Consider the following 14263-nt stretch of genomic DNA (forward strand, 5'->3'; position numbering starts at 1 on the left):
AGGGGCTGATTGGGCTGTCGCATCCACACGTCACCCGTGACGGCAGTTTGATTTATGATTTTAGAGTCCCAATGGCTGTTTGCGCTGTACAGTCCTAGCATCACTCGTGGCAGCAGTTTCGATGATGATAGATGAGTCCCTAGGGGCTGTTTGGGCTGTTGAATCCATGCGTCACCCGTGACAGTAGTTCGTTGATGATTTCTGAGTCCCAAGGGACTGATTGTGCTGTCAAACCCATCCGTCACCCGTGACGACAGTTTGATTTATGATTTCAGAGTCCCTAGGGGCTGTTTGGGCTGTCGAATCCATGCGTCACCCTTGACAGCAGTTCGTTGATGATTTCTAAGTCCCAAAGGGCTGATTGGGCTATTGCATCCATACGTCACCCGTGACGGCAGTTTGATTTATGATTTCTTATTCCAAATGGTTGTTTGCGTTGTCGAATCCAAGCGTCACCTGTGGCAGCAGTTTAGATGATGATATCTAATTCCCTAGGGGCTGTTTGGGCTATCGAATCCCTGCGGCACCCATGAGAGCAGTTCGTTGATGATAACTAAGTCCCTAGGGCTGTTTTGGCTGTCGAATGCATGCGTCACCCGTGACAGCAGTTCGTTGATGATTTCTGAGTTGCAAGGGGCTGATTGGGCTGTCGCATCCACACGTCACCCGTGACGGCAGTTTAATTTATGATTTTAGAGTCCCAATGGCTGTTTGCGCTGTAAAGTCCTAGCATCACTCGTGGCAGCAGTTTCGATGATGATAGATGAGTCCCTAGGGGCTGTTTGGGCTGTCGAATCCATGCGTCACTCGTGACAGCAATTCATTCATGTTTTATGAGTCCCTAGGAGCTGTTTGGGCTGTCGAATCCAAACGTCACTCGTGGTAGCAGTTTCGTTCATGATATCTTAGTCCCTAGGGATGTTTGGGCTGTCGAATCCCTGCGGCACCCGTGATAGCAGTTCGTTGATGATTTCTGAGTCCCAAGGGACTGATTGTGCTGTCTCATCCACACGTCACCCGTGACGGCAGTTTAATTTATGATTTTAGAGTCCCAATGGCTGTTTGCGCTGTAAAGTCCTAGCATCACTCGTGGCAGCAGTTTCGATGATGATATGAGTCCCTAGGGGCTGTTTGGGCTGTCGAATCCATGCGTCACCCGTGACAGTAATTCGTTGATTATTTCTGAGTCCCTAGTGGCTGTTTACCCTGTCTAATCGAAGCGTCACTCGTGGCAGCAGTTTTGTTGATGATATCTCTGTCCCTTGGGGCTGTTTAGGTTGTCGAATCCAAGCGTCACTCGTGGCAGCAGTTTCGTTCATGATTTCTGAGTCCCTAGTGGCTGTTTGGGCTGTCGAATCCCTGTGGCACCCGTGAGAGCAGTTCATTGATGATAACTAAGTCCCTAGGGCTGTTTTGGCTGTCGAATGCATGCGTCACCCGTGACAGCAGTTCGTTGATGATTTCTGAGTTGCAAGGGGCTGATTGGGCTGTCTCATCCACACGTCACCCGTGACGGCTATAAACACCCAAAGGAAAATATATATATATTTAGAGAGAGAGAGATGATGATGAATGCAGTTTTCGCTGCCGATGCAGAAATCGGCAGCGACGCAGTTTTCGCTGCCGATGCAGAAATCGGCAGCGACGCAGTATTCGCTGCCGATTCTGGACTGGGCAGCGATGCAGTTTTCGCTGCCGATTCTGGACTGGGCAGCGACGCAGTTTTCGCTGCCGATGCAGAAATCGGCAGCGATGCAGTTTTCCCTGCCGATTCTGGACTGGGCAGCGACGCAGCCTTCACTACCGATACAGAAATCGGAGCGACACAGTTTTCGCTGCCCATTTCTTGATCGGCAGCGACGCAGTTTTCGCTGCCGATGCAGAAATCGGCAGCGACGCAGTTTTCGCTGCCGATGCAGAAATCGGCAGCGATGCAGTTTTCGCTGCCGATTTCTCAATGAACACTGACGCAGAGCTGGGAGGGAGGGGTAAAACTGATTTTAGATAAACCAAACAAGGATAAGGACACACCTAAACCAACCCCCAAACAACCCATTTCATTGGATGGGTAGTATAAATACAAAGAGGGGAGAGAGAATGACCCATCTTCTTCCAAATCCAGCAGCTGCATGCCGTTCTTCCCTTCCCCTTTCACAACAGAAACGTGAATCAGACCAGTAGAGATTACTTTGTGAACTTGTGAGGGAGAGATGAGACCTTGAGAGAGGAGTGGGCAGCTGCATAGAGGAGAGGAAAAAGAGAGCTAGAAAACGTGAGAGGAAGAAGAAGGAGGAGAACCAGCAGCTGAATAGTGTCAAACCTTCCTCAAACTTAGTTAAATTCAGAAGGTATGGGTCATGAAACTCTCTTCCTCTCCCCCGTAAGATCAAAAACGAAAATGAAGAAGAAAAACCCTAAGAAAAGAATTGATCTAAGACCTAAGCCAGCTGTGAAGGAAGCTGAAATTAACCAAGAGAACAAGCAAACAAAAGTGAAATAAAGTCAATTTCAGAACATCTAACAAATCATGGTAGAGGGCTGGCTTTAACTAGGGGGTAATTAATGTGTTCTGCTGTGATGTTGTTGCTGGACTTAATGTGTTCTGCTGTGATGATTGTTGCTGGAATTAATGTGTTCTGCTGTGATGTTTGTTGCTGGAATTAATGTGTTCTACTGTGATGATTGTGCTGAAATTGATGCTGCTGATTTGTGTGTTGCGCAGCGAAATTCTGTTTCGCTGCCGCAACTGAACCTGCTGCAGCGATTTGATATTCGCTGCCGATTTGTGTGTTGCGCAGCGAAATTCTGTTTCGCTGACGCAACTGAACCTGCTGCAGCGAATTCATATTCGCTGCCGATTTGTGTGTTGCGCAGCGAAATTTTGTTTCGCTGCCGCAACTGAACCTCCTGCAGCGAATTCATATTCGCTGCCGATTTGTGTGTTGCGCAGCGAAATTCTGTTTCGCTGACGCAACTGAACCTCCTGCAGCGAATTCATATTCGCTGCCGATTTGTGTGGTGCGCAGCGAAATTCTGTTTCGCTGACGCAGCTGAACCTCCTGCAGCGAAGTGATATTCGCTGCCGAGTTGTGCGTTGTGCAGCGAAACTGTGGCGCCAACAGCGGTGCAGTTCTCGCTGCCGAACTGGCAGCCTGCGGCGAACCAGTTCTCGCTGCCGAAGTGGGCAGCCCGCAGCGAACCAGTTCTCGCTGCCGATTCCTACAATAAGCCTCCTAGGCAGGAATGACTTAAATGCTAATAACAATTTCATGATATGATGGTGTAAAATAGGGAACACTTGAATGTGAACATATGAACTATTGAAATAAGTGTGATGATGAATGTGATTCAAAAATAAAATAAATACAACTGTGCTGATTTGTGACCATTGATGTCTTAGGTGGTGCGGTCGGGATAGGACCATCATCAAGACAGGAACGACCCACAGGTGGAGCAGGTAGGTGACTTGCACCTTTCTTTTTCATACGTTGAATCTTGGAATATTTTAACTTGAGTACTACCATATTGTTAGAACCGATATTAAATTGTCGAACGCTTAATTGTTGATAAAAGAGTGATTAGCTTCGGCTAATGGCATCCGAATGGATGGCCGGGACAAAAGACTGATTAGCTTCGGCTAATGGCATCCAAACGGATGGCCGGGACAAAGAATGATTAGCTTTGGCTAATGGCGTCCGAATGGATGGCCGGGATGAAGGACTGATTAGCTTCGGCTAATGGCATCCAAACGGATGGCCGGGACAAAGAGTGATTAGCTTCGGCTAATGGCGTCCGAATGGATGGCCGGGATGAAGGACTGATTAGCTTCGGCTAATGGCGTCCGAATGGATGGCCGGGATGAAGGACTGATTAGCTTCGGCTAATGGCATCCAAACGGATGGCCGGGACAAAGAGTGATTAGCTTCGGCTAATGGCATCCGAATGGATGGCCGGGACAAAGAATGATTAGCTTTGGCTAATGGCGTCCGAAGGGATGGCCGGGTTAAAAAGGGATGATTTCGCTGCCGATTGTGGATCGGCAGCGACGCAGTTCCGCTGCCGATTCTGGATCGGCAGCGACACAGTATTCGCTGCCGATTCTGGATCGGCAGCGATGCAGTCTTCGCTGCCGATACAGACATCGGCAGCGACCCAGTTTCGCTGCCGATTCCTTGATCGGCAGCGATGTAGTTCCGGCTGCCGATTTTAGGATTGGCAGCGACGCAGCTATCGCTATGGAATCCGGATGGATAGCCGGGACAAATAAACGACTAGTTTTGGCGAATGGCATTTGAAAACTTGTGTATCTATATGTACTACTAATTGTTACATCAAATACATGAAGAAATTATAAATGTTAATGCTTATTTAATTGCTAGGCCGCTAGTTACCATTATTATTATTATTAAGTATTTGTTTTCTCTTAAATGTTTTGTACTGCTGCAGGGACGTCACACCAACGAGATGTCTAGGATACCCGATACACGGGAACCTACTTTTGCAAGGAATTAAGTAGATGCATTCTAAATCACAATGTATTTTGTAGGGATCAATGTACTGAATGTATAACTTTTATTAGATCCTTTTTGTTTAAAAATTGTGATGGCTATTAGAAGTTTAAGAGTGCAAACTCATGTCCATGTATATATATTTTTAATATGAACTCCAAATCATGCAACCTTAATATTATGTGTTTGTGTAAGATTCGCTTTTGAATGAACTGTTGATTGTATGGATTGTATTTTGATGATGTGAGGATTCAAGTTCTTTGATTACCGGCACCATGTGTATTAAATATATATATATATATATATAAAAAAAAATTACTATTGTTTTGGGCTTAGAAAGCCAGGTTGTTACAACGGCAGTTTAATTTATGATTTTAGAGTCCCAATGGCTGTTTGCGCTGTAAAGTCCTAGCATCACTCGTGGCAGCAGTTTCGATGATGATAGATGAGTCCCTAGGGGCTGTTTGGGCTGTCGAATCCATGCGTCACTCGTGACAGCAGTTCATTCATGTTTTATGAGTCCCTAGGAGCTGTTTGGGCTGTCGAATCCAAATGTCACTCGTGGTAGCAGTTTCGTTCATGATATCTTAGTCCCTAGGGATGTTTGGGCTGTCGAATCCTTGCGGCACCCGTGATAGCAGTTCGTTGATGATTTCTGAGTCCCAAGGGACTGATTGTGCTGTCCAACCCATCCGTTACCCGTGACGGCAGTTTGATTTATGATTTTAGAGTCCCTAGGGGCTGTTTGGGCTGTCGAATCCTTGTGTCACTCGTGACAGCAGTTCATTCATGTTTTATGAGTCCTAGGGGCTGTTTGGGCTGTCGAATCCATGCCTCACCCGTGACAGTAGTTCGTTGATTATTTCTGAGTCCCTAGTGGCTGTTTACCCTGTCTAATCGAAGCGTCACTCGTGGAAGCAGTTTTGTTGATGATATCTCTGTCCCTTGGGGCTGTTTAGGTTGTCGAATCCAAGCGTCACTCGTGGCAGCAGTTTCGTTCATGATTTCTGAGTCCCTAGTGGCTGTTTGCGCTGTCGAATCCAAGCGTCACCTGTGGGAGCAGTTTCGTTCATGATATCTGATTCCCTAGGGGCTGTTTGGGCTGTCGAATCCCTGCGGAACCCGTGATAGCAGTTCTTTGATGATTTCTGAGTCCCAAGGGACTGATTGTGCTGTCAAACCCATCCGTCACCCGTGACGGCAGTTTGATTTATGATTTCAGAGTCCCTAGGGGCTGTTTGGGCTGTCGAATCCATGCGTCACCCGTGACAGCAGTTCGTTGATGATTTCTAAGTCCCAAGGGGCTGATTGGGCTATTGCATCCATACGTCACCCGTGACGGCAGTTTGATTTATGATTTCTTATTCCAAATGGCTGTTTGCGCTGTCGAATCCAAGCGTCACCTGTGGCAGCAGTTTAGATGATGATATCTGATTCCCTAGGGGCTGTTTGGGCTGTCGAATCCCTGCGGCACTCGTGAGAGCAGTTCGTTGATGATAACTAAGTCCCTAGGGCTGTTTTGGCTGTCGAATGCATGCGTCACCCGTGACAGCAGTTCGTTGATGATTTCTGAGTTGCAAGGGGCTGATTGGGCTGTCGCATCCACACGTCACCCGTGACGGCAGTTTAATTTATGATTTTAGAGTCCCAATGGCTGTTTGCGCTGTAAAGTCCTAGCATCATTCGTGGCAGCAGTTTCGATGATGATAGATGAGTCCCTAGGGGCTGTTTGGGCTGTCGAATCCATGCGTCACCCGTGACAGCAGTTCGTTGATGATTTCTAAGTCCCAAGGGGCTGATTGGGCTATTCCATCCATACGTCACCCGTGGCGGCAGTTTGATTTATGATTTCAGAGTGCCTAGGGGCTCTTTGGGATGTCGAATCCTTGTGTCGTGACAGCAGTTCATTCATGTTTTATGAGTCCCAGGGGATGTTTGGGCTGTCGAATCCATGCGTCACCCGTGACAGCAGTTCGTTGATGATTTCTAAGTCCCAAGGGGCTGATTGGGCTATTGCATCCATACGTCACACGTGACGGCAGTTTGATTTATGATTTCATAGTCCAAATGGCTGTTTGCGCTGTCGAATCCAAGCGTCACCCGTGGCAGCAGTTTAGATGATGATATCTAATTCCCTAGGGGCTGTTTGGGCTGTCGAATCTCTGCGGCACCCGTGAGAGCAGTTCATTGATGATATCTAAGTCCCTATGGGCTGTTTGGGCTGTCGAATGCATGCTTCACCCGTGACACCAGTTCGTTGATAATTTCTAAGTCGCAAGGGGTGATTAGGCTGTCGCATCCACACGTCACCCGTGACGGCAGTTTGATTTATGATGTTAGAGTCCCAATGGCTGTTTGCGCTGTCGAGTCCTAGCATCACTCGTTGCAGCAGTTTCGATGATGATAGATGAGTCCCTAAGGGCTGTTTGGGTGTCAAATCCATGCGTCACTCGTGACAGCAGTTCATTCATGTTTTATGAGTCCCTAGGGGCTGGTTGGGCTGTGGCATCCATGCGTCACTCGTGACAGCAGTTCATTCATGTTTTATGAGTCCCTAGGGGCTGTTTGGGCTGTCGAATCCATGCGTCACGCGTGACGGCAGTTCATTCATGTTTTATGAGTCCCTAGGGGCTGTTTGGGCTGTCGAATCCATGCGTCACGTGTGACAGCAGTTCATTCATGTTTTATGAGTCCATAGGGGCTGTTTGGGCTGTCAAACCCATCCGTCACCCGTGACGGCAGTTTGATTTATGATTTCAGAGTCCCTAGGGGCTGTTTGTGCTGTCGAATCCATGCGTCACCCGTGACAGCAGTTCGTTGATGATTTCTAAGTCCCAAGGGGCTGATTGGGCTATTCCATCCATTCGTCACCCGTGACGGCAGTTTGATTTATGATTTCAGAGTGCCTAGGGGCTCTTTGGGCTGTCGAATCCTTGTGTCACTCGTGACAGCAGTTCATTCATGTTTTATGAGTCCCAGGGGATGTTTGGGCTGTCGAATCCATGTGTCACCCGTGACAGCAGTTCGTTGATGATTTCTAAGTCCCAAGGGGCTGATTGGGCTATTGCATCCATACGTCACCCGTGACGGCAGTTTGATTTATGATTTCTTAGTCCAAATGGCTGTTTGCGTTGTCGAATCCAAGCGTCACCCGTGGCAGCAGTTTAGATGATGATATCTGAGTCCCTAGGGGTTGTTTGGCCTGTCGAATCCATGCGTCGCCCGTGACAGTAGTTCGTTGATGATTTCTGAGTCTCAAGGGGCTGATTGGGCTGTCAAATCCACACGTCACCCGTGACGGCAGTTTGATTTATGATTTCAGAGTCCCTAAGGGCTGTTTGGGCTGTCGAATCCTTGCGTCACTCGTGACAGTAGTTCCTTCATGTTTTATGAGTCCCTAGGGGCTGTTTGGGCTGTCGAATCCTTGCGTCACTCGTGACAGCAGTTCATTCATGTTTTATGAGTCCCTGGGGGCTGTTTGGGCTGTCGATTCCATGCGTCACCCGTGACAGTTGTTCGTTGATGATTTCTGAGTCCCAAGGGACTGATTGTGCTGTTGCATCCATCCGTCACCCGTGACGGCAGTTTGTTTGATGATTTCAGAGTCCCTAGGGGCTGTTTTGGCTGTCGAGTCCAAGCATCACTCGTGGCAGCAGTTTCGTTCATGATATCTGAGTCCCTAGGGGATGTTTAGGCTGTCGAATCCCTGCGGCACCCGTGAGAGCAGTTCGTTGATGATATCTAAGTCCCTAGGGGCTGTTTTGGCTGTCGAATGCAAGCGTCACCCGTGACAGCAGTTCGTTGATAATTTCTGAGTCGCAAGGGGCTGATTGGGCTGTCGCATCCACACGTCACCCGTGACGGCAGTTTGATTTATGATTTTAGAGTCCCAATGGCTGTTTGCGCTGTCGAGTCCTAGCATCACTCGTGGCAGCAGTTTCGATGATGATAGATGAGTCCCTAGGGGCTGTTTGGGGTGTCGAATCCATGCGTCACCCGTGACAGCAGTTCGTTGATGATTTCTGAGTCTCAAGGGGCTGATTGGGCTGTCAAATCCACACGTCACCCGTGACGGCAGTTTGATTTATGATTTCAGAGTCCCTAAGGGCTGTTTTGGCAGTCGAGTCCAAGCGTCACTCGTGGCAGCAGTTTCGTTCATGATATCTGAGTCCCTAGGGGATGTTTGGGCTGTCGAATCCCTGCGGCACCCGTGAGAGCAGTTCTTTGATGATATCTAAGTCCCTAGGGGCTGTTTGGGCTGTCGAACGCATGCGTCACCCGTGAGAGCAGTTCATTGATGATTTCTAAGTCGCAAGGGGCTGATTTGGCTGTCGCATCCATACGTCACCCGTGACGGCAGTTTGATTTATGATTTCTTAGTCCAAATGGCTGTTTGCGCTGTCGAATCCAAGCGTCACTCGTGGCAGCAGTTTAGGTGATGATAGATGAGTCCCTAGGGGCTGTTTGGGGTGTAGAATCCATGCGTCACTCGTGACAGCAGTTCATTCATGTTTTATGAGTCCCGAGGGGCTGTTTGGGTGTCGAATCCATGCGTCACTCGTGACAGCAGTTCATTCATGTTTTAAGAGTCCCTAGGGGCTGTTGGGGCTCTCGAATCCATGCGTCACCCGTGACAGTAGTTCGTTGATGATTTCTGAGTCCCAAGGGACTGATTGTGCTGTTGCATCCATCCGTCACCCGTGATAGCAGTTTGATTTATGATTTCAGAGTCCCTAGGAGCTGTTTTGGCTGTCGAGTAGAAGCGTCACTCGTGGCAGCAGTTTTGTTCATGATATCTAAGTCTCTAGGGGATGTTTGGGCTGTCGAATCCCTGCGGCACCCGTGAGAGCAGTTCGTTGATGATATCTAAGTCCCTAGGGGCTGTTTGGGCTGTCGAATGCATGTGTCACCCGTGAGAGCAGTTCGTTGATGATTTCTAAGTCGCAAGGGGCTGATTGGGCTGTCGCATCCATACGTCACCCGTGACAGCAGTTTGATTTATGATTTCTTAGTCCAAATGGCTGTTTGCGCTGTCGAATCCAAGCGTTACTCGTGGCAGCAGTTTAGGTGATGATAGATGAGTCCATAGGGGCTGCTTGGGCTGTGGAATCCTTGCGTCACTCGTGACAGCAGTTCATTCATGTTTTATGAGTCCCTAGGGGCTGTTTGGGCTGTCGAATCCTTGCGTCACTCGTGACAGCAGTTCCTTCATGTTTTATGAGTTCCAGGGGCTGTTTGGGCTGTCGAATCCATGGTCACCCGTGATAGCAGTTCGTTGATGATTTCTAAGTCTCAAGGTGCTGATTGGGCTGTCAAATCCACACGTCACTCGTGACGGCAGTTTGATTTATGATTTCAGATTCCCTAAGGGCTGTTTGGGCTGTCGAATCCTTGCGTCACTCGTGACAGCAGTTCATTCATGTTTTATGAGTCCCAGGGGCTGTCGAATGCATGCGTCACCCGCGATAGCAGTTCGTTGATGATTTCTAAGTTGCCTGGGGCTGATTGTGCTGTCGCATCCACACGTCACCCGTGACGACAGTTTGATTTAAGATTTTAGAGTCCCAATGGCTGTTTGCGCTGTCGAGTCCTAGCATCACTCGTGGCAGCAGTTTCGATGATGATAGCTGAGTCCCTAGGGGCTGTTTGGGGTGTCGAATCCATGCGTCACTCGTGACAGCAGTTCATTCAAGTTTTATGAGTCCCTAGGGGCTCTTTGGGCTGTCGAATCCATGCGTCACTCGTGACGCCAGTTCATTCATGTTTTATGAGTCCCTAGGGGCTGTTTGGGGTGTCGAATCCATGTGTCACCCGTGACAGTTGTTCGTTGATGATTTCTGAGTCTCAAGGGGCTGATTAGGCTGTCAAATCCACACGTCACCCGTGACGCCAGTTTGATTTATGATTTCTTAGTCCAAATGGCTGTTTGCGCTGTCGAATCCAAGCGTCACCCGTGGCAGCAGTTTAGATGATGATATCTGATTCCCTAGGGGCTGTTTGGGCTGTCGAATCCCTGCGGCACCCGTGAGAGCAGTTCGTTGATGATTTCTAAGTCGCAAGGGGCTGATTGGGCTGTCGCATCCATACGTCACCCGTGACAGCAGTTTGATTTATGATTTCTTAGTCCAAATGGCTGTTTGCGCTGTCGAATCCAAGCGTTACTCGTGGCAGCAGTTTAGGTGATGATAGATGAGTCCATAGGGGCTGCTTGGGCTGTTGAATCCATGCGTCACTCGTGACAGCAGTTCATTCATGTTTTATGAGTCCCTAGGGGCTGTTTGGGCTGTCGAATCCTTGCGTCACTCGTGACAGCAGTTCCTTCATGTTTTATGAGTTCCAGGGGCTGTTTGGGCTGTCGAATCCATGGTCACCCGTGATAGGAGTTCGTTGATGATTTCTAAGTCTCAAGGGGCTGATTGGGCTGTCAAATCCACACGTCACTCGTGACGGCAGTTTGATTTATGATTTCAGATTCCCTAAGGGCTGTTTGGGCTGTCGAATCCTTGCGTCACTCGTGACAGCAGTTCATTCATGTTTTATGAGTCCCAGGGGCTGTCGAATGCATGCGTCACCCGCGACAGCAGTTCGTTGATGATTTCTAAGTTGCCTGGGGCTGATTGTGCTGTCGCATCCACACGTCACCCGTGACGACAGTTTGATTTAAGATTTTAGAGTCCCAATGGCTGTTTGCGCTGTCGAGTCCTAGCATCACTCGTGGCAGCAGTTTCGATGATGATAGCTGAGTCCCTAGGGGCTGTTTGGGGTGTCGAATCCATGCGTCACTCGTGACAGCAGTTCATTCAAGTTTTATGAGTCCCTAGGGGCTCTTTGGGCTGTCGAATCCATGCGTCACTCGTGACGCCAGTTCATTCATGTTTTATGAGTCCCTAGGGGCTGTTTGGGGTGTCGAATCCATGCGTCACCCGTGACAGTTGTTCGTTGATGATTTCTGAGTCTCAAGGGGCTGATTAGGCTGTCAAATCCACACGTCACCCGTGACGCCAGTTTGATTTATGATTTCTTAGTCCAAATGGTTGTTTGCGCTGTCGAATCCAAGCGTCACCCGTGGCAGCAGTTTAGATGATGATATCTGATCCCCTAGGGGCTGTTTGGGCTGTCGAATCCCTGCGGCACCCGTGAGAGCAACGCGTTGATGATAACTAAGTCCCTAGGGCTGATTGAGCTGTCGCATCCACACGTCACCCGTGATGGCAGTTTGATTTATGATTTTAGAGTCCCAAAGGCTGTTTGCGCTGTCGAGTCCTAGCATCACTCGTGGCAGCAGTTTCGATGATGATAGATGAGTCCCTAGGGGATGTTTGGGGTGTCGAATCCATGCGTCCCTAGTGACAGCATTTCATTCATGTTTTATGAGTCCCTAGGGGCTGTTTGGGCTGTCGAATCCATGCGTCGCCCGTGACAGTAGTTCGTTGATGATTTTTGAGTCTCAAGGGGCTGATTGGGCTGTCAAATCCATCCGTCACCCGTGACGACAGTTTGATTTATGATTTCTGAGTCCTTATGGGCTGTTTGCGCTGTCGAATCCAAGCGTCACCTGTGGGAGCAGTTTCGTTCATGATATCCGAGCCCCTAGGGGCTGTTTGGGCTCTCGAATCCATGCATCCCCCGTGACAGCAGTTCGTTGATTATTTCTGAGTCCCTAGGGGCTGTTTGCGTTGTTGAATTGAAGCGTCACCCGTGGCAGCAGTTTCGATGATGATATCTCTGTCCCTAGGGGCTCTTTGGGCTGTCGAATCCGTGCGTCACCCGGGACGACAGTTTGATTAATGATTTCTGAGTCCCTAGTGGCTGTTTGCGCTGTCGAATCCAAGCGTCACCTGTGGGAGCAATTTTGTTGATGATATCTGAGTCCCTAGGGGTTATTTGGGCTCTCGAATCCGTGGATCACCTGTGACAGCAGTTCGTTTATTATTTATGAGTCCCTAGGGGTTGTTTGTGCTGTCGAATCGAAGCGTTACCCGTGGCAGCAGTGTTGTTGATGATATCTGAGTCCCTAGGGGTTGTTTGGGCTGTCGAATGCATGTGTCACCCATTAGAGCAGTTCGTTGATGATTTCTAAGTCGCAAGGGGCTGATTGGGCTGTCGCATCCAGACGTCACCCGTGACGGCAATTTGTTTTATGATTTTAGAGTCCCAATGGTTGTTTGCGCTGTCGAGTCCTAGCATCACTCGTGGCAGCAGTTTCGATGATGATAGATGAGTCCCTAGGGGCTGTTTGGGGTGTCGAATCCATGCGTCACTCGTGACAGCAATTCATTCATGTTTTATGAGTCCCTAGGGCTTGTTTGGGTGTCGAATCCATGCGTCACCCGTGACAGTAGTTCGTTGATGATTTCTGAGTCCCAAGGGACTGATTGTGCTGTTGCATCCATCCGTCACCCGTGACGGCAGTTTGATTTATGATTTCAGAGTCCCTAGGAGTTGTTTTGGCTGTCGAGTAGAAGCGTCACTCGTGGCAGCAGTTTTGTTCATGATATCTAAGTCTCTAGGGGATGTTTGGGCTGTCGAATCCCTGCGGCACCCGTGAGAGCAGTTCGTTGATGATATCTAAGTCCCTAGGGGCTGTTTGGGCTGTCGAATGCATGCGTCACCCGTGAGAGCAGTTCGTTGATGATTTCTGAGTCCCAAGGGGCTGATTGGGCTATCGCATCCATACGTCACCCGTGACGGCAGTTTGATTTATGATTTCTTAGTCCAAATGGCTGTTTGCGCTGTCGAATCAAAGCATCACTCGTGGCAGCAATTTAGGTGATGATAGATGAGTCCCTAGGGGCTGGTTGGGCTGTGGAATCCATGCGTCACTCGTGACAGCAGTTCATTCATGTTTTATGAGTCCCTAGGGGTTGTTTAGGCTGTCGAATCCATGCGTCACCTGTGACAGTAGTTCATTGATGATTTCTGAGTCTCAAGGGGCTGATTGGGATGTCAAATCCATCCGTCACCCGTGACGGCAATTTGATTTATGATTTCTGAGTCCCTATGGGCTGTTTGCGCTGTCGAATCCAAGCGTCACCCGTGGGAGCAGTTTCGTTAATGATATACGAGTCCCTAGGGGCTGTTTGTGCTCTCGAATCCATACATCACCCGTGACACCAGTTCGTTGATTATTTCTGAGTCCCTAGGGGCTGTTTGCGCTGTCGAATCGAAGCGTCACCCGTGGCAGCAGTTTCGTTTATAATATCTCTGTCCCTAGGGGCTCTTTGGATTGTCGAATCCGTGCGTCACCCGTGGCAGCAGTTTCGTTCATGATTTCTGAGTCTCTAGTGGCTGTTTGGGATCTCGAATCCATGGATCACCCGTGACAGCAGTTCGTTTATTATTTCTCAGTCCCTAGGGGTTGTTTGCGCTGTCGAATCGAAGCGTTACCCGTGGCAGCAGTTTCGTTGATGATATCTGAGTCCTTATGGGCTGTTTGCGTTGTCGACTCCAAGCGTCACTCGTGGCAGCAGTTTCGTTCATGATATCTGAGTCCCTAGGGGCTGTTTGGGCTGTCGAATCCCTGCGGCACCCGTGAGAGTAATTCGTTGATGATATCTAAGTCCCTAGGGGCTGTTTGGGCTGTCGCATGCATCCGTCACCCGTGACAGCACTTCGTTGATGATTTCTGAGTCGCAAGGGGCTGATTGGGCTGTCGCATCCACACGTCACCCGTGACGGCAGTTTGATTTATGATTTTAGAGTCCCAATGGCTGTTTGCGCTGTCGAGTCCTAGCATCACTCGTGGCAGCAGTTTC

At 49.0% G+C, this 14263-nt stretch overlaps 1 long non-coding RNA gene across 1 annotated transcript; it reads left to right on the top strand.

Moving 5' to 3' along the window:
* Positions 1-3189: 3189 nt before the first annotated feature.
* Positions 3190-4720, top strand: LOC127905707 (uncharacterized). The gene is made up of 2 exons (XR_008060008.1): positions 3190-3457; positions 4447-4720. It is a non-coding gene; the product is annotated as an uncharacterized LOC127905707 (long non-coding RNA).
* Positions 4721-14263: the final 9543 nt, after the last annotated feature.

The sequence above is a fragment of the Populus trichocarpa genome, chromosome 8, assembly GCF_000002775.5.
Source record: "Populus trichocarpa isolate Nisqually-1 chromosome 8, P.trichocarpa_v4.1, whole genome shotgun sequence".
Taxonomy (NCBI): domain Eukaryota; kingdom Viridiplantae; phylum Streptophyta; class Magnoliopsida; order Malpighiales; family Salicaceae; genus Populus; species Populus trichocarpa.